Genomic DNA, 27,889 nt, shown 5'->3' with positions numbered 1-27,889 from the left:
TTGTTCATTGAAAACTTAATTTATTAAGCAATTAAATCTAATAGTACATTTATAATAGCCTCAAAGACAATAGCAATTAGCATTGAAAATTGTTTGTAGGTTGATTTATTGCTCCAAATACAAGCTGGATATTCAACAACCAGTGTGACAATAAGCTTTTTATGCCCCTTTGTTACTCTCTATCTCTATTATTTACTTGTATATTCTGGGGTATCTTCAGTGAGTTTTGAATGAGGTCAGTGTAACTGTCTGTCCATATCAGCTGAGTATTGAACCTTAATCTTAGATTCAGTGCCGGAACAATGAAGTTTGGTGTCCCGGGCAAAGCCTGCCCTTACCCCATGCATAGATTTGGAGGGTACCCCCCCATACTTGCCCGGAAGTTCACGCAATGGTGGGAGCTCCCCTTCCCCCATCCCTGAGCTCTCCCCCACCCCCCAAATGAGCCACTCATGGCTCTGTCTCGCACTCTGCCCCTGCTGGTGCCCCTTCATTTTGGCTCCTGGGGCAGTCACCCCACTTCCCCCCTCCCCCCCCCCCCAGCTACTGCAGTGATTAGATTACATATCTTAGTACTTTGAAAAAATAAAAAAAATAAAGGTATGTAAATGAATCTGCAGACCAAATATACATATGACGAGTAGGTGTGGGAGAATTTTGGGATTCCACCTTGAGAGACACGAAGCAAAAGGATCAAGACATGAGGGGAGTAGAAGCAGAGGGCCTGGAAAAAAGGGAGGTGCAGCTAGCGGGTGCTGACTCTTACCTTCAACACAAGGACTCCCTACCTCAGGCAAAGTGCCTCCAGACCCTGCTGCATGTTATAGGCCTTTCCTTATTTTTCAGTCTTCAATGTCACAATCTATCCTACCCATAGAAAAGAAATGATCTTCATATCCTCTCTAGGTGCTGCTTAGGGTATTTTTTTGTTTTGTTTTTGTTTTGCTGTTAGGTCTTTGCCATGCTTTTTAAAGGCCAGTGTCACAAATTAGGGGCCTTGGTAGGTTGACAGCAGTGACGTAGACTTCACTAGTGAATTATGAGAGCTCTGTGTGAAGTAGATGAGGACACATAAAATATGCCCTGTTATTTGTTAATGTCCTTCAGTGGTGGATTGAAGTCACATACATTCCTGTCAATAAGAAGGAAATCATTTGCTAGTTAATCATTTGGGAGCTATTTATAAAATAATACAAAAGTTACAACAATGCAGAATAGTATTTTGGGAAGTTGTTTTTCATGTTCCCACTCTCTTTCAAACCAATTTTGATAACATCGCTTTTTTCTCACCCTGACCTGATGAGGTCAGAATGAACAATAAAGAACAAGTCATAGGTAAGCATTTTGGGTCTGTTGATGAATGTATTGCTTGTGAAAGGTGCCACACTGCTATCTCTGAGACAGAGTCCCTCTGTTTATTCATGTAATAGCTATAACCTATGAAGCGTCGTCTCATCACTGGCCTAGGAATTTTACCACTTCCACATTTCCAAGCTTCCATTTTATCCTACCTTTATGTTCCTGTTCATATATGACAATAGGCAAGCCACAAAGTCTATTTTATACCTCCTTACCCTATGATCCTTGATACTATATCAGAGAGACTTTTTTTTGCTGTACAGTGTGAAACAAGTGATTAAGATCTAAGAGAAAAAAGAGGCAATTAGATAGAAACCAAGTGTCATTCGAAATGAAGAGGGGATTTGTGTTTTTTTTTTCCAACTAGGCCAGATAGCCTTGATGCCTTCAAGACCCATTACATTATGTTTCTGGAGATATCTCCTCCTTAAGGAAAGCATGCCTCAGGTGCTTGGTTAATTATTCCACTGGCTCAGAAAGCCTGAGGTGAGCAAGGATACTCATGTACTCATTCATCTCTAATTATTGGATTCAGAGTTAGATGTTAACTAATTCTGGTTGCATACACATTCCTCCAAACAGATTTGAGCCCAAACACTATCTAAAAACACAGGCAACACATAAATAAACTGTCAACCATATGCAAATCATCAGCCCCCGGGAGTCAGAAGACCAAAACTAGTAACATCACAAGATGAAGAGAGAGTTTTAACTTAGCAGTCAGACTAGAATTCTGCAAGTAAATTGATGAATGCCCTAGGAAATGAAGGAGAGTCAAAAAGCAACAAACAAGCGAATACAAAAAAAAAAAAAAATACAGTGAACTACAAAATATTGTCTATCCCTTTGAACACTGAGAGCTACTTAGTAAAGCCATGTTCTGCAATTCAATAAAATAGTTCCTGCAATAGAAGAGGGACTTTTTTTGTGCAGGGTAGCCCTCTACACAACGGGGGAGGTAGGTACTATGCTACAGAAAATGCCCTAGAAAGAAACAGATTAGACTTGGGAGCTTGATGATAAGACGTGAAGATGTATGTACAAAGTTATCTGCATAAGTTATAAGTACATATCATTTAGCAAGTAAACACCTTATTTGCATGCATACCTAGGCATGAAACAAAGTAGAAATGTAGTGTCCTGTGACTGCACTCATTTTTCTTTCAGTGAGGGTTGAACAAACTTTTGCATGACCCCATAGAAGGGAGGACAAATAGCAGTCTGTGCGGTTGACAATCAGTCATTATATCAGTAAGATATAATGAGGCCGGCTCTGTAGCCACTGTAAATAATGGTAGTTATATTTAATTCGGTGGATCAGCACTAATTTATACTGGCAGAGGACCTAACCCAATAATGGTGACAGCAATAGCGCTGAATGTAATTCTTCCCCTATGAACCTTAGTGTAGGGCTAAGTGGGGAATAAAACCAAGAGTGGGAAAATATATTGGATTTCAAGGAGGCAAACCTTTCAGCTGTCTTGAAGCTGACCCACTGCACTTTGTGCTTAATACTCCTTTTGTAAACAGCAGTGGGAAGGTTTCCACCCAGGTGGGAACAAAGACTTACCTTAGAACCCAACCTACCCCCTTCCTTTCTAGACTTGTAGGCATTACACTGAGACATGCACCTGCTAGCTTGTTTGCTTCCACCTCACTACATGGATCTCTCTCAGCTGCCTAATGGACCAGCTACAAGAAGAGAGCTAGAGAAAGGTCTGAGTAATGCCTGGTCCACAGTCTGGTTGCTAGAGTAGGTTGATGGGAAGAACAAGATTAACGTTCAAAATCCGTATAGGTAAGAGGGACAGCCTGGGCCTCCTGTTCCCTAGACATGTTCTCTAATCCAAAGGTTTTGGAGCTAGGCCACTCCTTCATTCAGAGTTTTCCTGCACCTATAATTTTGGGACTTACCTGATCTCAAGCCACTGGGTGATCCAGCTTTGCTGTTTACCTACTTGGCCAGCATACAAGCCAATTGAGCATACTGACAGGGTGCACGGGCACTTGTGTGCCCAGAACTGAATCACAAGCTAACCCTAAGTGCCATAAACTGCAGTTATGGGACTGCATACTAACCATTTAGGAGCATGAAAGGAAATACATAGGACTTAGCTCTATAAGTAAACTTTGCAGGGGATCTAAGTGGTGGCATAGGATACAATCAGGCATAGGTGTACAGTGCCTGTCAGACCATGGGCAAAGGAATGCGTAAAGGGAAAAAAAAGTGAGGCATTAGCAATGCCATCCACCTGCATAATGTTACATTCTTGTCTCCTCTTCATATATTCCAGAAAGACAGTAATATAAGCAGTTCAAATAAGGCCACAATTGTCATTTCATCTGAAATATTTTGAGCAGCAGTGAGCTGTCCACTCTTCAACGCATAAAATAAGAACAGCTATAATAATTATCATTGTCACAAAATAATTTCAGAAAAAAAATCAAGTACTGAAAAATTGTATAAAGTGGGAAAATATGAAAAAAATCTACATTGAGCATGTGTACATGTATGTACATATATGCATATATGTGTATGTATACATATGCATTTATATATGTATATATGTACTTGTGTGTATATATGTGTATGCACACACACACATGTGCATATGTATGCACATAGCTATCCACATATATGCGGGAAAAATACTTTGGTAACTTTGCTTTGAATAAGTTTATAGACCACATTCTCAGCTAGTGTATATCACTGTGGCAGTGCTGATTTATGGTCAATCAGGATCTGGCCTTGGCTGTATTATATTCTATTATATCATATTATAGTCATTCAAAATATGTGCATTTTAAAAAACCTGCAGAATTCAGCAGTTTGCTATGCATACAAATGTGTTTACTCAGCTAGTAGAAAAGAGGATCACCTGCCAAGATCAGGTTTCATACACATTTTCAGAGTATGAAAATAACTGGGTATCTTCATTTATTTTTCTCACTAAATCAGCAGCCATGGAACAATTTTATCAACTGACTATGTGAAAAGAAACCCTTCTCCCCTGGACCATGACCTCAACCCATGCACCACTGTAAACTGCCCTTTGATGAGTGAGACTCCAAATGAGAAGTGCTGGAGGCTGTGTCTATAAGGATTGCTCTCTGTAACTTATTTATGACTTTTGTGTGTGTGCGGTAAAGGGCAAGGAATAATGAAATGTAATGTTGTTGTGGTTCATTCATTTATATACTTTTATAGGCTCAGGAAGAATTTCTCAGCAAGAGCTGGTCTCTGTCTGCAAAGATAGCAGAGGTATGGTGTAAAGGAGACATTAAAGAGAGTGACAGAAACAAAAGTAAGGAAGAAATCTTTGAGCTGTAGTGACACAGTAGAACAACAAAAACTTTACACTTATCTCTCCCAGCTGCTCCTATGCCTGCTCTGTAGTATATAAACACACAGGACTATACTTGCTTTAGTCGTCACAGTCAGTGGCTTAACCTGGGATGGGTGAGGGGGCGCCTGCCCCAGGCACAGATTGAGAGGGGGTGGCAAAATGGTGGCCCCCAAGGAGGCTATACCTTGGGGATTGCTGAAATTGCTGTATGGGGAGCCTGTGCACCATGGCATCAGCAGCCCAAAGCCCCGGCTATGTTGGCTGCTCCAGTCCATTTGTGGCGATTCCATGCATAGTAGCCAGTCTTGAACTGGTCCCAGTTCAGTATTGAGGCTGGGACTGATCGTCAGCTGAGTGTCAATCCCAGCTCCAGAACCCTCCAGGGCTGTGGGCATTTGCTTTCATCCTGATCCTGGAGGAACCTGACAAGTGAATGATCCAGGATCCTTCTTCCTGACATCTGTGGCTTCCCTTGTCCCAGATGGGGGTTTGGGGGGTCCCTAGCTGATGTAACACAGATTGCTCATATTATCTCTGTGGAGCACTCTGGCATTGTCTGAACATGTTACTTAATATGATCTAAGGAGGGCCACACGCATGGTCCAAAGGAGGGCCACATGCATGATTAGAGGTCATACGAGGAGGTGCTGAAAGACATTGGACTGTTCAGCCTGGAGAAAAAATGACTCAAAGGGGACTTGGTGGCAGCCTATAAGTATATTAGGGGCCTACTTTAGGGCCTGGGGGAGTATCTGGGCACCTAGGCCCTGCAGGGGAAGACAGGGCACAATGGGAACAAACCAATTGAAGATTGCTTCAGATTGGACATAAAGAAAAAATTATTTACAATTCAAGTGCCGAGGGTCTGGAACAGGCTCCCCCCAGAGGGGGTACAGTCACCCACCCTGACGATCTTCAGAAAGTGTCTGGATGCCTACCTTGATCTGATCCCAGCAGTCTTTTCTGCCCAAGCGCAGGGGGGCTGGACCCGATGATCTTGTAAGGTCCCTTCCAGCCCCTATGAATCTATGAATCTAGAGATACTGCTCACCTCAAAAGACCTAACTTTGCTACAACATGAGCACACTTAGCACATGTCTTTCTGCTTGAATTTAAGCTTGTATTTAAGCACATTTAACACACGCTAATGTAACATGTGAGATGGCCCTCAGTTATCCTTTTGTTTAGATTCCTCAAATGAGATTTGGGAGATCTATTATCCCAGCTTTATCACAGGTCTGATAGGATGGCCACATAACTTTGCTGTGCTACCATTTCATCACCTAGAAACACTGGAGATAATTATTCTGAAGCTGTTTGTGAAGTGCCTTGAGATTCCAGTCTTCATTTTATTGTAAACTAAATGCCTGCTTTGAAATGATCAATTCAGCACTGATTAGATTCAAAAGGTATATTTAATATAAACAATCATCTGTCTGCCAGGTTTTGCCTTTGAAGCTCCTTTTAATACTGAATAGAATTGGCTGAGGACAGCTTTTTCCAGTGAGGAGGAAAATCAAGAACCTGGGGAAAACTTTAGGTTTTGGCAAAATTCTTCTTATTTTGTGTATATTTCTAAAGTAAAAGCACAAAGATCTTTTATGAAAATGGGATTTTTCTTCATTTATTCCTGTCTCCTCATTTAAAGAGGAAATTGATTGAAATGTTTAAACTAACTGTACTCCTGAAAAGGTCATCTGTGCTTGTCTGTGTAAGCAACGTGGTATTCTACTTCACTTATTTGCAGATATATTACCAAGGGGGGATTGAAGGAGTCCAGAATTTGCAGAATTTGTAATCTTTATAATGGCTGTATAGCTAGCTTGGCCCAGATCATGCACGTGTCTCTATGCACCCACATGAACAGAGGGAGGTATCTCAGTCTTCTCAAGGGTACAGTTATTTTTCCCCGTCTGCCCTAGTGGGCCAAAGTGTAAAAGTTGAAAGGAAATAAAGAAGGAAAGCCTGGACAGCAAATCCAGAAAAGAGAGAAGTGTTACTGGTGAGAATAAAGGAGGAAAAATTGTACTCATCCTTGGAACTATTCATCCCTACCTCTTGCTTCAGCTTCAGCAATCCAGCAGCCTCCAGCTCTGTCTGATTCACCTCCATTTCTATTGTTTTTTATTTGGATTGTTGCACCACTCGTTCAAGTGAACCCTGGCAGCTATGAGAGTGGTGGGAAGTCTTGAAGTATAAAGGGGCTTTTTTAAAGCCTGAAGCTGTATTATTTCCAGTTTATTCCCCGAGCCCCCTCCTTTATGTCTTTAGCTCGCTTTTCTCCTAGCACAAATATTCCTTTCTAGAAAAGCCTGACTCCTTCTCCTCCACGTGGGCTAGATACACATCTGGAGATGAGAAAAGAAACTTCCTCTTTCAGCGTTAAGAAATGGAGACCAGAGCTGTTAGAAATAGGGCAGAGCAGAGGATATTTAAAGAGAGCTTCTGCAAAGTCACTCCTCATTTTCTTGCAAACACGGTGGCTGTATTAAACAAGGAGCTGAAAGCACAAATTTATGCAGTGGAATTCACTTTTCAGAGAAATCTGTTAATAATCAGCAATTTCAAAGTACTTTCACTCATTGTAATGGCATCACATTCTATGTGGGAGTAAGAGTTCTTTTTTGCTGGATCAAATCCCATGCATATATTGGCTCCCAGATTTATTTATCTTTAAATGTTTATGGTATTATTTTAAATGCTAAGTTTTATTTTCTTTTCAGAAATGTAATGACTATGAATTAACTGGAAACACAGCTCTAGGGATATTAATACAGTGTTAATACAAATAGCCTCGTTAGAATAACATTTGCTTTTACACAGAGGAGATTTACTTGTATCATTTTCTTCCTTGTGTTACTACTTAGACCAGGTCTACAAAATCAGACCCATCACAGTGAGAGTCCAGTGACACTTTGCAAGGGTGTGAATCAAATTACAGGGGCAGAGCCTTTGTGACTACACTTATTTCCCCCACTGGGCAAACCAGCAAGCTGTTCAGGGATATCAACTGAGAAAGATTATGAAATGCTCATGGTCTTTAATCTTGTAGTGATAAGTGCCATAAAAATATCATAGACATAGTTTTCTCTACCATGTCAATGTACCAGACTCCTCACAGTACAAATATATAGATATTTTTCCTGCACTAAAATGTTTAGCATTTAATAATAGGTCTGGTAGAAACCAGAAATGGTAAGGAGGGAGGAAGCATAAGGATTTTGACATAGAGATATATAATTACTCAATTTAAGCATAAAAATAACCTAATAGAGCAAGTTTGGAAAATGATAATCATGGTTAAGATTTTCAAAAGAAAGCAGTGAAATTGGGTACCTACCTTCATTTTGAGTTGCCCAGCTGGAAGCATCTTAAAAATACCTGGTTTCCAAAGGGTAGACAATAACTCTTTCTGAAAACCAGGGTTGTGCCTTTGTAGAAGGGGAAGAATGAAAACAAAATAATCAACAATTCCTGAGAAGGGTCAATGGCCTACCATACTAAGACCCTTGAAACGCGTTACATGTATTACACAGTTAACTGGTTAATGGCATGATAAATTTAGACTGACCATACATACCATGTAAGACCAGCCACAAGTGCAAAGTAATTATCACGTGATAAAAATGACTCTCCAGCTATAAAAAGAGCCATCCTATTATAAAGTTAGTGCTTGAAATTGTGTACCAACGCTATAGCTGTTTTTTATCCAGCTTTAATTTGAACATGTAGCAGGCCCCTGAGTAGAAGAGTACTCATAGAAAGCTATTGTATCACTGATGCATTGTATCATCCTGGGCAAGGAAATTATAGGGGAATTTGCAATTGTCCTTGCCGTAGGCTGGTAAATTCTTTAAGAGGAGTCAGCTTTGGTCTTGCCAGTGATGGAGTAACTACTCCACCCTCAGCTATGGATAAGGTGGTTTATCTGAACAGAGGGCACATCTGAATTAGATGTTTACTGGGCAGTTGACAAAATGGCTGTGCAGTAAATGTCTCGGCATCAACACACGTGCCCCTATTAAGTTGGAATAAACTCATTTACTCCACAGCAGGACAGTACTTATAAATACAAGTAAAAAACACTGCAGCAGCACATGTGTAGATACTGCCAGGCTGGCAGGGGCATGAGGGTGCAGTGAGGGGGCTGCTAGCCCTGTGCTGAAGTCCTCTCGTGCCCCAGCCAGTCCCGCCACAGCACACTGAGCAGTGGGGAGTAGCCCCAGGTTGACAGGCTCATCCCTAGGACCCCTACCAGCCAGGGATGCTTGCTTCACCTGGACTCAACATGCTGTGCCTGCATAAACTGTGGAGCTTATTGCTCTGGAGTTAATTGCTCCCAGGTGCACATTCAAACGGTGCACCTGGGAACAATTAACTGGGCAGCAATAAGTTCCACAGTATATTTAGGCAACATAATTGCATATGGAGATGCACCCAAAGAGAGGTAGTTAAACATGTTAATCTGATATCAGGCAGAAGGCATTGCAGATTTGCACCTTATGGACTAACTAAATCAGAGATGCATAAGCTTTCTCCAGTGGTAGCTTTCTTCATCAGTCCCTTTATTGCATCTGATGAAGCAAACTGCTGTTTATGAAAGCTTATGCATCTCTGATTTAGTTAGTTTATAAGGTGAAAATTTACCCCATCTTCTGGCTTGATAATCTGAGTCACTGGGGAGTAGTGATACTTCAAAAGTATCTTGATAAGCCAGGGACAGAAACCAATGATGGCAAGAAAAGTGAATAATAGTCATGTGTGGATGTTAACTAGGAGTGGCAACATTTCTCCTGTTACTCCAGTTCCCACAGCATACTGCTGCAGCAGACCTCTGGGTTAAATAGATAATTTAATTTGGTTTGTAGCAGTTACAAATTTCTTATCACTATCCACTTTACAAATGCCATTTTGTACGTGTTATCCTAGATAACCTTAGACTTACAAGTTCTTCAGACAGTTAACTTTTTGTATAGTAATCCAATACAAGTTACTTATCACCTTAACAGAAGAGAACTCTCAGCTGAAAATTAATTTGGGGGAAATTTCCAGGCTTTTCTTTCTGTTCACCTGTTTGTAAATGATAAAGCCTATAAGCAGCACTTTAAATACCTGTGCATGGTGCGTAGCTCCCTTGCAACATTTTATGCTCCTAAGCACAGTATCACACATCTATGATTATGCATCATTTTAATCTAATGCATTCTTCCCACTGTGAAATCCAGTCATTCGTCCCAATTTAATGCACTATTTGTTTTGTATGGCATCTGAAAAAGCAAGTATAACCTGAGCTGCACTTTGAGTCACAGTTATAAAACGTTCTATTTCTGCACTGAATCACAGAAGATTTGAAAGATTTCTTTTCTGTCTCTCGTTTCAAATGATTAAAATGAGATTGATTTTAATAAATCAGTTATACTGGACCCAATTGTGTTCCCTTTCTACTTTGGTTTAGTAGAAACTGGCTAGGTCTACATGAGACACTTCCTGCATAGTAACTTGTTGCTACTGTGCAGCAGTGTCACTGGGCACAAACGGGTGATACAACAGTACTGCAGTACTAATGAGCTACTGCGCAGTAAGCATCACTAAGCAACCATGCTGCGATGCTATTGCGCGTTAATGCCAGTTACTGTGCAGTCATTTACTACTTAGTTATGCAAATACTAAATGACTGCGCAGTAACAGCTGTGCAGTGGGTGGCTTGTGTAGATGCACCCACTTGCAAATAACCCTGCTTAAGACATATTCTCTGACTCAGATATTGGTCAAACTGACTAAAATATCAAAATCTTGGACTTGATGAAAAATAAAAGAACCTCTTTGGGATGAGTGATAGTTCTTCGCATACCAGTACCTTGAAAAGCACATATTACTCTGATTCTGACTCTTGCATTGGGATGTTACTGCTGTATGTATATATATATATATATTAACTAATTAATGGCCAAAATGAAAGACTGGCCTGCACTTTCACAACCACCATTGTGAAGTACATGGTAACAGTGCAAGCTCAAACCATTTGTTCTTGGGAGGATGGAGTCTAAAAGCCAAGAAACCAAGCCATGACTTAGTTTCCATGCAAATATATTGTCGTAGATTATATGGCTATAGAGAATATATAGCTCTACAATGATATGTATTCCAGTGCATTAGAATATATGGCTATAGAGAATATATAGATCTACAATGATATTTAGTGTATATTTAGATATTTAGTGTTGACCTTGGGTTGCCTTTCTACATCATATTTTGTTGCCGACACTAAAGTCATTCACACCAGCACCTTTATTTGCAAAACTTATCTGGTTTCATTTTCTGTCCTAGAACAAGCAGCTGGAGTTGAAGTGTGAAAGCTAAAAGAGGTGAGCCAAGGAGAAATCCAACTCTTCTCCTACCTGGGATGTTTTAGCACTGGGAGATGAGAGAACACTATGCATGCAAAGTAACTAGTAATGAGTCCTTATAATTTCTAGAATCTATAAATGTGTGTGAGCAATAGGTTACCAGGAAAAAGAGAGGGGTTCTTGCAGCCATGGAGGGAAGTGACAGCAAGATGGCGGCGGGCAGGAGGGATGGGCTGCTATTACCTTTTAATTGACTTTACAAAAAGACCATTCTCCACTTTTGGTCAGGTGCATGAGGCCCTCCTGTTATGTTTACTCTCTCTTTGAAGCAGACATACGAGGGCCTTTGAAGAGGCTTTAAAAGGGAAATCTTTTTTCAAAAGATATTTAAAACAAACAATCCAGAAACAACTAACACCACCAAGCCTGCCTTTACCTAGATGGGAAGGCCCCTGCTGGTTACATGAAATGCAGTAAAACCTCTGTTGTTTTTGTAAGACCCAGTAAACATCCTGTAAAATGTTCCCTTTCCCTTGGAGCTCTGCAGTACACTGGGGATGAAGACAGACATAACAATGGTATCAATATCAAATGATACTGATGGAAGCTGTGACAATGTGACAGTTAATCTGCATGCTTCTGTAGCAATATAAGTGTAGCAAAACTGTTGTAGTTTTAACCTCGTTTCGTTCAGGGTTAAAGGTACAGTACTTTAGCTAACTTGAATCACTACAGGAGCTTGTAGGTGGAACAGTTACATCATTGTAACACGTGATGCATACTTCTGACTGGCAGCTCTGTTTCCCTTGTTAAAGTGTTTAAAAGGAATATTTGCCCATAGCCTGAGTTTTGTCCACAGTAACTTGTGAAATAATAATTTTGGACTGTGATTTTTCAGCTTCTGAGCTGTAGAAATAGCTGAGATACATTGTCAGAGTCAGAAACTGGCTAAGGTTGCCAGATTTTAAGTTCATGGAAGTTTTCATGAGTTTGTAATAAAACCAAGACCTTGATAAGTGTTCCCAGGTTTTGTCTTTCACTGGGTGCTTCTACACGTGCCTTCGACTCACAGTTGTTACTGCACAGTCATTTATTACTTGCTAAGTGCTTTAGCAAGTACTAAGTGACTATGCAGTAACTGCCATTACTGTGCAGTCTCGGTTGCACATGGGTCGTTTCTGACCCTACTGCGCTGTAGCATCTATGTCACGGTCTGTGCCCACCAGTCCTATGTCACTGTAGTTCATCACTACAGCAATGTAGCATCTAGTGTAGATACGCCCACTGAGGATATTTTATACAAGTGCTTACCACCACTGAATGTGTGTATATCAAGAGTTTAAAAAAAAATCATATCTTGTAATGCTTAGGGTGGGTATACATCTTACCAGTATAATACAAACTCTGAAATACCATCCCTTCTTTATATATCTAAGTTATTTTTAGTAAAATAAGAAAAGATTGTAAGACCTTTCCATTAGGGATGCAATTCTCTATGCATATGTATATATACACATCTAAATATCTGCATTTGTACAGCAGTTATGTAACAAACTAGGGACAAAATGCTATTTCACCTAGTGAACAATGAGGTGCATCTTGTGACCAACCCTGAGTTATCCAACTAATGGGTAGGAGCAATTCTATTACATGCCACTGCTCCCCCCTCCCCTGGGGAGACACCTATGTATCTCTCAAGGGTGTTCCTATTTCCACAATGAGGACACTTGCATAGTAAGACAGGGTAATAGAATCAGTCCCAAACTGGTGACACAGGGTAGTCATAGCCACTACATGCAATATCCCTAACTAGTGGTTGATCCACATAGAGGACAATAGTGTACTATTAATACCACCTAACCACATGACATTTTTAGATCTATTTTTAACAGCCAGTGCTTTCAAGAAGTAGGTTTAGGGTTGTTTTCCTCCTGGTAACTCCAGTAGCAAGGTTATTGTCCCTAGCACCATGGTACTTTTCTCTTTAATAGAATCTGTAGGTATATTGGAATAAAAATAAAAAATAATATATCATTTAAATACTAATGCTGAATATTAGATATGGGTATATGTGATGCATTAGAAACAATAATCCACATGCTATAGATTATCTACTGATATTTAGATGTATTTTCAAACCTATCAGTACACTATTCGTTTTTCCTTATGCCCTCTACGGCTGTATAATTGATCAATGAATACTACTGAGTGCATAAACAGAAAATGCTGTGTGAGCTGATGAGGAAGAAAGTGCCTGAGGAAAAGTCCATCCCTAAGTGTCAAAACCTACCAGCCACTGCTGTTTTACTGATCTATGTTTGTGCATCTCTGGTTTTCTAGCTGGGCAAAGCAATTTTGGTGCCTGCATTGTCATAAATAAAGTAAAGATTGTTTTGGCTCCCCATCTCCCCTTGAGATGGTTAAGGCTATAATGGGAGAGCAAGTATAATCTAACATTTAGAAAACCAAAAGGTTGAATGCATTCTCCCTCCCCCTGCAACTAAACAGGAGGAAGGGGAAGAATAGTTATAACTCTACTTCTTCTGTCCTCTTCGTACCTCTTTTGGATGTCTATATGGTGACATTAATGCCTAGTCATTTTGAATATCACACCAGGCTAGATTTGCATGGGGAACTTTGGTATTAAATGACATCATGAGCACCCAGTTCCAGGATTTAAGAGCCATTGGGTGCATCTACACAAGACGCTTACTGCGGAGTTGCCTAATTAGCTCTGCAGTAAAGTGTCACTCTACACGAGCCATGGTATTAGGCTGGAGTAAACTAACTAACTCCACATAGGATAGTACTACCTAACACAAGTATTATTTTAAGGTGGGGTTATTTTCTTCACCACAACACATGTGTAGACAGTGACCAGGACTGGCTGGGGTATGAGTGTGCTACAGTACAGGGCTGCCTGCTGGCTAGTCCTGGAGCAAAACTCTCTCATACCATAGCCGGCCCCTCTGCAGCATCTTGAGCAGGGCAGAATCAGTCCCTGGCTGGCAGGCTGACCTCCCAGACTCCCTAGTAGCTGAGGTTACATCGCTCTGGCTCAACATGCTTCAGTCCTGGGCGCAAATGTCAACTCTGTGCTTAGGAGCAATAAACTATGCTGCAAACTGCACTGGAGTTTATTGCATCAAATTAATTTCATATGTGGATGTGCCTACTGGCATTATCACCGCCCCCTCCAAATTCTCTATATACCTAAAGTTTCTGATTGTCTCACTTTCTGTTGGTAAAACCCAGAGGCAGTTAAGTGTCTGCTGATGGCGTGTTCATAACTGACTATGTCCTGATAGCACTGCCAGGATTAATGCCTACTGCAGAGTATTTGCGTTCAGTGCCTGTTGGAGAGTAGATGGGGGCTACCCCTGTCTCATTTGAAGAGTCTGGTTTGTTCCAAATGTAAACTGCATCTAATGCTCCACAAAAAATGACTGAAAAAAGAAGGAAGCATGGCATCTCTCTAACTAATAACCTATACATACTAAAAGTGGGAGAGACAGGGTCAAGCCAAATGTCAACTAGAGAAGATTTGAACCCAAATTTACCATCTTTCAGGTGAATAGTTCAACTACTGGTCTATGGGGTCCTTACAAGGAGAAAAGGAGTTATCTCAGTCCCTCCTGTGGAAGTTTCTCCAATGTGCCAGGAGTACAGAAGTATTCACTGTATTAAAGTGAATGGGAATCACTTTGTAGCCCAGTGGTTAGCCCAGTCACATGGAAAAAAGGACCTGGGTTTCAGTCCCTAGTCTAATGAATATTTAATTGTTTTATTCAAAGTGTAGCAGCTTCTGCAGGAGGGACTGACAACTCCTTGCACTCCTGACATCACTCCACACTAGAATTCCCTATGGACTGGGATTAGAGCACTCTTCGGTAGTGTTCTTCTGTTCTCATTCAGGAATTTGGGCTTTACATTCCTGCAGAAAGACTAGGGACTTCAACCAGTTTCAATGACACCCTGTTATATTGACAGAAGAAGAATGTACCATTAGTTGGACTAACCTCTGTACAAAACTAGATAGTGACTATGGCAAAGATAAACCAAAATATGTATACAACAGCCACGAGTCTGTTGTTCCCAAATAATAGAATATCTGGAATAGTTTATGCCAGAAGGTGTTCTTTTATTTTCAAATTAAAAAATTAAGAGTTAGAAGTAGATCACAACTCTGTAGGAATACTCAATCATAGACAATAAACAGAGATCAAATTAAGAATGCAAGACAGCTGGATGTCTTTCTCAGGGCAGCAAGTTCAGTGCCATTTTCATGTCATGAAATGCCAGCAGCTATTCTGCACGATATGCCATCATTCAGTCCCTTCTTAAAATCGGATCCTTGTAATGGCTACAGTGGGACAACATGCAGAGTTAGATGGTATCCAAAGCAAGCAAAAGTATCACTACATGACTCAAATTGCTGCAAAATTCTAGATTTAATTTGCAAATACAATGGCATGAGATAGCTATGATTCCCCACTGTTATATATATATATATATTAATATACACGTATATATGCACTTATATATACACATACACAAATGTATATTCTTTCCTTTTGTATTAATTTAAAAGGGTAAACTCAATTAAAAGCATTTATTAATTTCTGCAGTTTAATTTATTTACACTGACTATACCTGTTCTGTGGATAGATAGCTCTGCAGGTTTATAAATATTTCACCTGTTAGACTACATGACTAGCTTCATTTGCAAATCATTTCTTGTCGCTGTCCTACTTTTTGCATAGTCTGCTTGACAAAAAGTTGGTATGCCTTACCTACCTGAATTTATAACAAAAAGCCTTTGGGACTAATTAAGATTTTTATAGTAAAATAATGAGAGAGATTTTCTGACTCTCTTATTTTTCCCCAGTTTTCTGCCTTGGGTTATTCTTGGGGCTGCCATAGTCAGATTCAATTTATAGAAGCACATTTGTTGCTCATCTGCATTAATAGTGCACAGTACAACAACAGCAACAGTGGCAGCAAAGATCTTGACAAGTTATAATATCTTCTTTTAAGCTAAATAATTCCCCAGTTTCCTTCATAAGATTTTTAGAAAACAACAAAACAAAACATGTGCTAATTAATGTAGGGAAAAGTGATTGTTATGAGAATATCTTTAAGTGGCTATGAGTGACATTTTCTTTAGTAGGTGAATTTAATCTGTATGCAAATACAGGGGCAGCAGGAAAGGGTTAGACCAAAGCACGGACCCTTATACTCCTTGTCTCAAATGTTCACGTAGCCATTATATAACAGGTTCTGAAATTGCTTTATCTGGTGATAAACTTCATGCCTCTAAGGAACCATCTATGACTTATTTATGCTGTATTGTGGAGAGGACTAGATACACAGTGAACACATCTACATGAAATGATTACTGCAGAGCTGCCTAATTAGTAGGGCTGTGTGAAATTTCGATGGGTGTTTCATTTTGAAGCTGTCTCAATGCGTTTTGAGCTCACAATAGCAAAATCAAAATGAAACAAAAACCTTCGAAACAGCTTTGAAATGAAACAGAGGCACTCAAAACATTTCAAAAGTTTCGAAATGTTTCGAGTTTCAAAGCCGGGTTTACTTTACTTTGCTAGGTTTACTGCCCAGCTGGCAGCAGCAGCCTCCTGTCATCCAGTGCACATCTGGGGGCCATGCCCCGCAGGAGGATTCTGGCACAGCCCCCAGCCCTCCCAGGGATATGGGCCCCTGGATTTGCATGCTGGATGACAGCATACTGTCACTGCTGGGGCCAGCGGCAGCACCAATCTTCCCAGTGCTCAGCATGGGCTGTGCCCAGCGCAGGTTCCGGGTGGCAGCAGCAGCCTCCTGGCATCTGGCAGGCAGATTGGGAGCCCACCTGCACCCCTGGGATGACTATGGGGCTGTGCCAGACTCCTCACAGGGGTGTGGGCCCCCAATATGCCTGCCAGATGACAGGAGGCTTCTGCTGCCACCTGGGACTGGCACTGGGTGTGTCCCACACCCAGCGCCAGGAAGATTGGTGCTGCCAATGGCCCCAGCCAGCAGAACCAGCCTCCTGGCATCTAGCAGGTAGATCAGGGGCCTGCACCCCTGGAAGAAGTCTGACACAGCCCCTGCAGCCCTTCCAGGGGTGCAGGAGTGCCCCCAATCTGCCTGCTGCATGTCAGGAGGCTGCCACTGCTAGCAGTGACAGGAGTTTTGCTTGTCAACAGCTTGAGGTTCAGTTTCCCAGAAACCCCTACATCTATCTCCTTGAAATGTGCAGGCTTCATGCCCTCAGAAGGAGCTACCATCCCTGCAAGTTTCATCTGAATCAGGCAAGAAATGACAAAGTTTTAGGCATTTTCATGATTCTCCATTATAGCCTGTGGGCAAAATATCGAAACAGTGTCAAAACAGCGAAACAGTTTTGATGAAACGAAACAGAACAGTGTTTTTTAAACAAAACAAAACTCAAAATAGCCAGTCTCTCTGTAGCACATTGAGCCAGGTTGGAGCAGCCCTGGGCTGCCAGGCTGAGCCCCTAGACTCCATGCCATTTGGGACTGTTCTGCCTTGGCTCAGTGCACTGTGGTCCCAGACACATGTTCAAACACGGTGCCTGGAAACAATATACTCTGGCATGATATGTGCCAGAGTTAATGGCTACACTTTAATTGCACATGCAGATGAGCCCAATGGGAGGTAAGCTCAATTTTGCAATGCTTACTTTTTTGGCTCCTTGCCACTCAGTGTAATTCATAAGCTGAAGTTATGCCATTTAGAATAAGATCCAGAAAGGCCCTATATACACTTGAAATTATACTTAGGTGGTTTTAGGTGCCTAAATCCACCCCCCCCCCCCCAAAAAAAATAAATCAAGGAAGCCCTGTACTCCAGCAGGGAGTCAAAACCCATTACATGCCTAAATCCAGGTGGTACGAACATTTTTCAACTGCAAAGTTCCCTGTACCCTTAAGATTGGGCTTCCATAGATCTGCAGGCATGGCTGTTATGACCACCTAAGTACCTCACATTTACCTAACCTTCTTTGCAATCCAGGCACGAGGCAGTGTGTCATCTAAATGCAACATGATATAGTAGGTATGCTCCAAGCATTACTACCACCTGAAAGCATGGAATTCAGTACAAAGTAGCAGTGATAGCCTTTGCCATTCAAAAGCGTGGAACAAGGGCAGTGGCCATTTTTTATATAATAGCCTGATGGTTTTAACATTCACCCAGGAAGTGGGAGACCTGGGTTTTAAATATTTGTCAGTCTGAGAAATTTCAAACTCACATATCTCACTTCCTTGAAGCATGCCTTATCACCAGATTATAGAAGAGTCTTAGTCTTCCTACTGAAGCTGGACCACTGCGTAGCCAGAACGCAAAAGCTAAGGGGACAGAAGGAAAGCATCCTAGTATCCTAGTTAAAAGGGAATGTTTGATGGGCAAAAAATTATTTTGGTCACAGCACTCAGGCTTATTTCTGCTTTGAATCTAATGCCTATTTAATGCAAAATGCATGAACAATCCTGAAAACAGTGGCTGGAACTGAGGTCTTTCCCACCATAATAATTTTTTTTCTAGGATGCAAGTGGCTAGATACACTTACACACCTCATAGGTGGAATAGAATCTAATTCTTAAAACACAGTGGTTAAAACACTCATCTGGGATGCGTGCGGCCGATTCTTGAATCACCCTACTATCAAATTAGACTTGAGTCCATTTGTCCCATCTCTTCCAAAAATGTCCTACTCCTGACACTTGCTGGCAGTGGCAGCCTCCTGTCATGCAGCAGACAGACTGGGGGCCCCCTAGCACTCCTAGGAGGGCTGCAGGGGCTGTGCCCGGACTTCTTCCAGGGGTGCAGGCCCCTGATCTGCCTGCCAGATGCCAGGAGGCTGGTTCTGCTGGCTGGAGCCAGTGGCAGGGTATTTTGTGGGCAGCAGAATGGTTTCAGTCTTTCCTTTTCAGTCTGTTCCAGTTTATGTAAATTATTAAATATTCATTGGACAAGAGAGAAAAAATCAAGAGTTTGGCTTTAAACCCCCCTGGGATATGAAAGATTCAGGTGCCACTCATAGCTCCAGTGAATATTTAAATATTTTATAAAGCATACAAGGGCTTTAAAAAAAGAGACTAAGAAAGCCATTTCCAAAGTGCCCTGAGAATGCCTGTCAGACCTTGATCCTGCAGGTGTGATGAGAGGGAAAACACCTATTTTGTGAATCCCATTGGGACATAGGCATGAGATTGGTATGGTAGGTATCAAGACTTCGGTAGTTCTGTCATATTTAGCAATAGAAACTTAGGCACTAAAAGGAATTTGCTGGAAGAAACTTATATGCAGAGAGAATTTAGGCAGCCCAAGACCTAGGCAGGGCTTTTGAGGAATAAAACCAGGGGTCACAAAATAGAACTAGTATTTAGGAATTTAAAACTAACAAAGGAAGTTCTTTTCATGCAGTGGGCACATCCACACATTCACATTTACAAGCAGTAACTGAAATTACTGTGTAGCACAGGCATGCATCTACACAGGCATGCCCATACAATACAAAAAATATGGTAATTTATGCCAATTTGAGCATAAATTTGATACCTGCATCATGAATGGTCACAAACTACTTCAAGATCATTTCGGGCTGGACATAAGGAAGAATTTCTTTACTGTCCGAGCCCCCAAGGTCTGGAACAGCCTGCCACCGGAGGTGGTTCAAGCGCCTTCATTGAACACCTTCAAGATGAAACTGGATGCTTATCTTGCTGGGATCCTATGACCCCAGCTGACTTCCTGCCCTTTGCGCAGGGGGCTGGACTCGATGATCTCCCGAGGTCCCTTCCAGCCCTAATATCTATGAAATCTATGAAATCTATTAAATTTATGCCCAATTAGTTACAGCTCAGTATCGCACATGCAGATGCCTTACTGCACCATAACACTGTGTGTGTGGACTGTGTTGGTACTAACTTAAGTCTCAAGTCAGCCCACACACAGCATCAATGTGCTTTAATGCCTGCACGTGTAGACACTGGCCTATTCCTCTTTACCATGCAGTACCTTACTGTACAGTAAATTTAAGTCAGTGTAAATGCACATGTAGACATGCCCAGCATGTAATTAGAGCATTGAACTTATTGCCACCAGATGTTGTAGAAGCTGATAGTTCAGCCAGACTGAAAAAGGAAGTGGACAAATTCTTGGAGGAAAGGGACATCATCAGTAGCTCTTGAGCATGGGAGTTAGGGATAAACTCTCTGAACCAGAGCTTCCTATATCTTAAATGCTGGAGGCTACAAGTGTGAGAGGAACAGTGGAAGATAATCCTGCTCATACCCAGTGCACTCTCCCTTTCAGCATCCACTCTCTAACATTGTGTGACAGGCCTATTTGTTACACTCAGGGAACACGGGCCTAGGTCTACCACAAAAAAAGCCATGAGCTCCCTTAAAAGGGGAGGCCACTGAGAATGCAAGAAGTGATTTCGTGGAACAACTAAAAAAGAAAATAGGAACGGGAGTGAGGGTTACAGGTGCAAAGTAAGGGATCCAGATGAGGGCACTGTACAGAGCACATTGGCAAGTTCCTAATGCCCCCTGAATGATTCGAGAGAGCCTGTGGATGCTGACTGGTGAAACACTGCCACATGAGTGGAAGAGTGATACCTGGTGGACACAGGCCTATATCGACAGGGGGCTGGACCCAATGATCTTCATAGATTCATAGATGTTAGGGTCAGAAGGGACCTCAATAGATCATCGAGTCCGACCCCCTGCATAAGCAGGAAAGAGTGCTGGGTTCAGATGACCCCAGCTAGATACTCATCTAACCTCCTCTTGAAGACCCCCAGGGTAGGGGAGAGCACCACCTCCCTTGGGAGCCCGTTCCAGACCTTGGCCACTCTAACTGTGAAGAAGTTCTTCCTTATGTCCAATCTAAATCTGCTCTCTGCTAGCTTGTGGCCATTATTTCTTGTAAACCCTGGGGGCGCCTTAGTGAATAAATCCTCACCAATTCCCTTCTGTGCCCCTGTGATGAACTTATAGGCAGCCACAAGGTCGCCTCTCAACCTTCTCTTGCGGAGGCTGAAAAGGTCCAGGTTCTCTAGTCTCTCCTCGTAGGGCTTGGTCTGTAGGCCCTTAACCATACGAGCTGCCCTTCTCTGGACCCTCTCCAGGTGATCCGCATCCCTCTTGAATTGCGGCACCCAGAATTGCATGCAGTACTCCAACTGCGGTCTGACCAGTGCCCGATAGAGGGGAAGTATCACCTCCTTGGACCTATTCATCATGCATCTGCTGATGCACGATAAAGTGCCATTGGCTTTTCTGATGGCTTCGTCACACTGCCGGCTCATGTTCATCTTGGAGTCCACTAGGACTCCTAGATCCCTTCCCACTTCCGTGCCACCCAGGAGGTCATTCCCTAGGCTGTAGGTGTGCTGGACATTTTTCCTCCCTAGGTGCAGCACTTTGCATTTCTCCTTGTTGAACTGCATTCTGTTGTTTTCTGCCCACTTGTCCAACCTGTCCAGGTCTGCTTGCAGTCGTTCCCTGCCCTGCGGCATGTCCACATCTCCCCATAGCTTTGTGTCATCTGCAAACTTGGACAGAGTACTTTTTACTCCCTTGTCCAAGTTGCTGATGAAGACATTAAAGAGTATTGGTCCAAGGACGAGCCCTGTGGGACTCCACTGCCCACACCCTTCCAGGTCAAAACCGACCCATCCACCACGACTCTCTGGGTGCGACCCTCCAGCCAATTCGCCACCCACCAGACTGTGTAGTCATCCAAGTCACAGACTCTTAACTTGTTCACCAGTATGGGGTGGGATACCGTATCGAAGGCCTTCCTGAAGTCTAAGTATACGACATCTACCCCTCCTCCTGTGTCCAGGCATTTCGTAACCTGGTCATAAAAAGAGACTAGATTGGTTAGGCACGATCTGCCTGCCACGAACCCGTGCTGGTTTCCTCTCAGCATAATTTGTCCTGCCGGGCTCTCACAAATGTGAGCCTTGATAATTTTTTCAAAGACTTTGCCAAGGATGGAAGTGAGACTGACTGGCCTATAGTTGCCCGGGTCCTGCTTCTTCCCCTTCTTGAAAATGGGGACCACAATGGCCATTTTCCAGTCCTCCAGGACTTGGCCCATGCGCCACGAGCGTTCAAATATTCCCGCCAGTGGCTCTGCAATGATGTCGGCCAGTGCCTTTAGCACCCTCGGATGGAGATCATCCAGGCCTGCCAACTTAAAGGCATCCAGTTCTTCCAAGTGACTCTGCACCATCTCAGGGTCTACGCATGGAAGTCTGGCGCCTTGCTGCTGCCTCTCTACAATCCCAGTGAGAGACTTGTCGTGCCCCTCGCTTAGGAACAATGAGGCAAAGAACTCATTGAGGACTTCAGCCTTGTCCCCTCTGTCCATCACCAATTTTTTCTGCCCATTTAGCAGGGGTCCTATTCCTCCCTGGGCCTTCCTTTTACTCCCTATATATCTAAAAAACAATTTCTTGTTGTCTTTTACCTGGGTTGCCATCCTCAGCTCCATGGTAGCTTTGGCCTGTCTTACTGCCTCCCTACAAGCACGAGCAGAGGAGGCATATTCGTCTTTGGTGATCTCTCCCTGTTTCCACTTTTTATGTGCTCCCCTTTTGGCCCTTAGGCTCCCCTGGATTTCTCTGGTCAGCCAGGGAAGCCTCCTGGCCCCTTTCCCTCTTTTACCTCGCATGGGGATTGTCTTGCTTTGTGCCTGAAGGATTGTTTCCTTAAGGCACAGCCACCCTTCTTGGGCTCCCATCACTTCAAAACTCCTACTCTGCAGTGCGTCCTTGACTAATCACCTGAGTGCATTGAGATCAGCTTTCCTAAAGTCTAGCACTTTCACCCTACTAGTTACCTTACCCACTCGACGTCTTATGGTGAATTCTATTATTAGGTGATCACTGTCCCCCAGATGGCTACCGACCTGTAGGTCCCCTACCATGTCATCCCCCGTTGCCAATACCAGATCCAGTATGGCATTCCCCCTAGTGGGACCATGTACCTCCTGTGTCAGGTGAGGTCCTGTGCACAGGTTAGAAACCTGCGTGAGCGGTGGGACTTTGCTGTCTGTGACTCCCAGCAGATGTCCGGGTAGTTTAGGTCCCCCATGACTACCGCCTCTTTAGCTTTTATGGTCTCCGAGAGTTGCCTCAGGAGCCCTGCATCTATTTTTTCCCCTTGATGTGGGGGTCTGTAGCAGACCCCTACCACCAAATCCCTTTCTCCTTGCCCCCCATGTAGCCTAACCCACAATCCTTCTACTTCCTCATCCTTGGATTCTGTGGATTCCGTTCTTGTGAGGTCCCTTCCATCCCTAATGTCTAGGAAACTTATATGATATGCCACTGGGTCATGGGTCTTGGCCCATCACATATAAGCTTCTCTTAAGAAGGGAGGCCACTGAATAAACATCAATGGAATAGTTAGGACAAGAGAAAAGAAAACAGGAATGGCAATGAGGTCACAGGTTAATAACAACAAGTTTGGAAGGGACCATCAAGTAGAGCACACCGGCCAGCTCCCACTGCCCCTTGCATGAGTAGAGGGAGCATGTAGACACCGACTAGTGAAATTCTGCTTGGAGACTTGAGTGGAGGAGTGACACCTGCTGGATGTACGACTTTTAACACTTCAGGAAAAGTCACAGGCCCAGGCTTGCCAAGGAAATCATAAGCCCTCTTTAGTACTGGAGACCACTAATTACATACTACTGAGTACTGGGGGCAAATAATAATGAAAATGGGGACAGGTGTGGAGCTCACAGGTTAATAACAATGGATTTGGAAAGGGACACCAAGCAGAGCACACCAGCCAGTGCCCACTGCCCCCTGAACTAATCAACGGAGCCTGCGGTTGCCAACCAGTGAAACTCTGCCAGGAGACATGAACGGAGGAACACCTAGTAGACACAGGATACTGGGCAAGATGAACCAATGATCTGACCCAGTAAATGGGAGTTCTTATTTTCTAAATTTTAAACTGATGGTTATATGACAAAATATAGTCCTCAGTGGAGGCACTCTATTCCCATTGGGAGATGATGGGGTAGTATCTTCTCCAGCAGGATGGAGAACTCATAGACGCAGATCAGCACTAGGCCAGCTTCAGTACATAGTTCTCCAAATTCACATTCATTGTCTATTCATCGGTCATTTATATTTACTGGGCACAAACCACCAGGTAATCTAGGTCCGTCAATGTGGTCTGAAGGAATTGATTAGTCCTACAGCCCCTCCCTTCCTAGTCCTTCCTTCAGTGAAGACTACAGTGTTAATTGTGCTAAACTGTGTGCTGATGTTGTGATATGGACAAATGCTCAGTAGGGAATAAATTGTAAACCAACAGAGACATTTTCACTTCAAGTCAGACATCCAGAGGTGCAAAGCTAGCCACTGACTGTGTAATCAAACCCTCAGCAGGATTCTTTAGCTAATTGTGACATTTTTCAGCAAGATGCTAACACACAGGTCACTGGAAATAGATGTGTTTTAGATCATTTTAATAGAAATAATATAGTATGCACAGAAATTTTCATGATCTTAGCCCTCTCGAGTTTAAGCTGAAACCATATTTTAACATTTTAAAGTAAAACCATTTAGAAGGCAGAAACCCCTAAGAATTAAATGCCAAATATTCAGAATTGGTGAATATAATAGTCAATAATATTAACCCAGCGTCTCAAATACCCTAATCCAGGAAAGCATTTAAACATTGCTTTGAATTTAAGCACACAAGTAATCCCATTGACTGCAAAGCAATGATTTATATTTGAAGTTCATCACATTAAGTGTTTGGATGACTTGGGACCTTTGTATCTTTTCATTCTCTGATCTAAAACTTTTTTTTTTACAAGGAACAATCAGTCCCATTATTGTCATTGTACAGATATGGAAAGTGAGACACAAAGTTCTTGCTCAATAGTTTAATGACAAAGTTAAGAATCGTAGTATTAGAGCAAAGTTGTGGCCATGATAGTCCAGGAATTATGCAAGAATTATATTATATTATATTAAGGATTATATTATATTAAGGATTATCCTTGCCTCTTACAAAGGTAAGAATAAAATTCTAGATTGATGCAGTTGGATTTCTTTTCCTTAAAGAAAACCTCATATGTATGACAAGGTTCCTTGGGTGAATTTGATATATTTTATTAGACCAACCCAAATAGTTGGAGAATAGTTATTTAGCAAGCTTTTGGGTTCAAAAACCCTTCATCGGGCTAAGGAAGTTTCAGCAGTTGGTGTGTGATCTTCCTGGATGGTATGAAAAGTAAAGAAGCCAGGGGCTGGGCTGGGGAGTCAGATGTCAGGCAGATTATAATGTGTCAGAAATCCAATGTCTATATTTAGTCCATGATTTTTTTTAGTATTAGAAGGCTGATGAAGTCGAGTTCATAGACTTGTCTCTGGGAAGTGTTGTGTAAGTTTCCTTTGAGGATCAGGACTGAGAGATTGGAGAGAGAGTGGTTTTCTTGTGAGATATGTGCCCCCCACCGGTAATTGGGTATTTCTGTCTTTGATGGATTTCCGGTGTGCATTCATTCTTGTGTGCAGTTGTTGTTTGGTCTCTCCTACATATTTTCCATCAGGACATTTGGTGCATTGGATGAGATGTATTACATTTCTGGAGGTGCAGCTGTAAGATCCAGGAATGCTGATGGCTCTGTTGTGGGGTGTAGTAATAGTGGGGGTGGTGGAGATGTGTTGGCAGGTTTTGCATTTCTTGTCATGGCACGGTCTGGATCCTTTTGGTGTGGTCTGGGCTTGAGGAAGTTTGTTTCTGGTGATGAGGTTAGCAAGATTCGGTGCTTGTTTGAAGGCTATGTACAGTGAATTTTAAATACTTTAAATGTCCCACAAGCAAATTTTATCTAATTTTTTTAAAGTAGAATGTTTCTGTTTGGAAAAAATGATTCAGTAGTTCACCCTATTCTTCTCTATGAGTTGGGTTTCCTGGCCAGCTGGCTATCCCATGATATAGATTATCATGATAAGGATGTGGATCATGGCAGATGTTCACCGACCAGTGGGCCGAGTGCTTTGAAGAGACTGGGAATCTGAAGCAAGAACTACAGCTCCTGTAGAATACTGCCGGGGTGCATCGAACTGAATTCTGTTCTCAGAAAAAATGGTTCATATTTTAAGCCCTGTTTTTCAATTAAAATCTGTATTTTCTTTGCAAAATAGGCACATTTTATGGAAAAAAGAGGGGTGCATTTCAAAGACCAGTTTTTGATTAAAAAATAGTTTTAATGTAAATTTTTCAACCTAAATTTAGGTTTAGCTTTAAAGACTTGAACCTAGGTGCCCTGACTCAAAGCCTGGTGACTTATCCTTTGGCTGTGATTTTTTTAAATTATACTATGTCTGGCTGAATTGGTTTAGTTAAAAGCAGTGATAACCCAATTCTAATATTGTAACAAAGATTTTCAGATAGTTTCTCTTCATCGTTCTACTGTTTCCCTCTGCCTTCTACCAGCTGGTCTTAGATGGGAAGAGTAACACATATATGATAGAGAGGCTGTTCCCATAAGACCTATGGCCTGATCTGAGTCAAAAAGTACCAGAAATATCTTAAGAAAGCTTTTCCCCCATTTGGGAAATTTCTCTCTCATTTTGCAGAGAGAAGGAACTTGTAATTCTCCTGTAACCTACATGGAAGAGAACAACAATCATGAAGCCATTACTGCAGGTGTTTATCGTGTCTTTGTTCATGACTGTCAGAATGACATGTTCAAAAATCACTAAAGGCCACATTCTAATTGACCTCAAAGGTGTCTTCTCCAACTGGAAAGACGGACACAAAGCCTAAAATTTAAGTGCCTTTCTTGGGATACCGCTAATTAATGTTAGGGGCTGATTAAGCATCTTGAGGTGCTAGGCCTTCCTCACCTTGAGGAGATTCAAATCCACATCTCTCACTTCCCAGTCAACACTTTTATCACTGGGTATGGCTTAGGCTAAATGCAGTCACTGTAAATCTTCCTAAAGGGAATCAAGAATGCAGGATTCATGGCAACAGAAACAGAGCAAGCACAAAGAAATATGATATGTTAACCAAGCATGAAGATCACTTCCCAGGGAGGGAGCTTTTGGGGCTCCAGTTGCCAGAACTGTTTATTAATTTTATATTAGATAGTTATGAGTTATAACATAAATAATTTTGGCCACAGGAATCAGATTTGGGGACTTTTGAATTTGATGTGCTTTCCAAAATGATTTGGTTTGCAACAGGATGTAACTGACTGATGTGATTAGCTGACCGGTGTGGATCACTTCAGAGCATCTATAGTAGCATAAATTTTCATAGACATTTAGACATTAGGGCTGGAAGGGACCTTGGAAGATTGTTGAGTCCAGCCCCCTGCCCCAGGGACAGGAATTCAGCGGGGATCATAGGATCCCAGCAAGATAAACGTCCAAAAGTCTTTTGAAGGTGTTCAAAGTAGGTGCTTGAACCACCTCCTGTGGCAGGCTATTCCAAACCTTGGGGGCTCGGACAGTAAAGAAGTTCTTCCTCATGTCCAGCCTGAATCAGTTGCAGAGGACTTTGTGACCATGCGACCTTGTCATCCCTTGGGGCGTTGTGGTGAACAGACGTTCCCCCAGATCCTGTTGAGCACCCCTGATGAACTTATAGGTGGTCCTCAGATTGCCCCTTGAGCCTGAGCTTTTCCAGGCTGAAGAGTCCCATGGCTCTCAACCTCTTTACATAAGGTCTGCTTTCCTGACCTCTGATCATGCACGTGGCTCTCCTCTGCACTCTCTTAAGCTTCTCCACATCCTTTTTGAATTATAGAGCCCAA

Source organism: Alligator mississippiensis, chromosome 1 (assembly GCF_030867095.1).
Source record: "Alligator mississippiensis isolate rAllMis1 chromosome 1, rAllMis1, whole genome shotgun sequence".
Taxonomy (NCBI): domain Eukaryota; kingdom Metazoa; phylum Chordata; order Crocodylia; family Alligatoridae; genus Alligator; species Alligator mississippiensis.
This window is presented reverse-complemented; position numbering follows the sequence as displayed.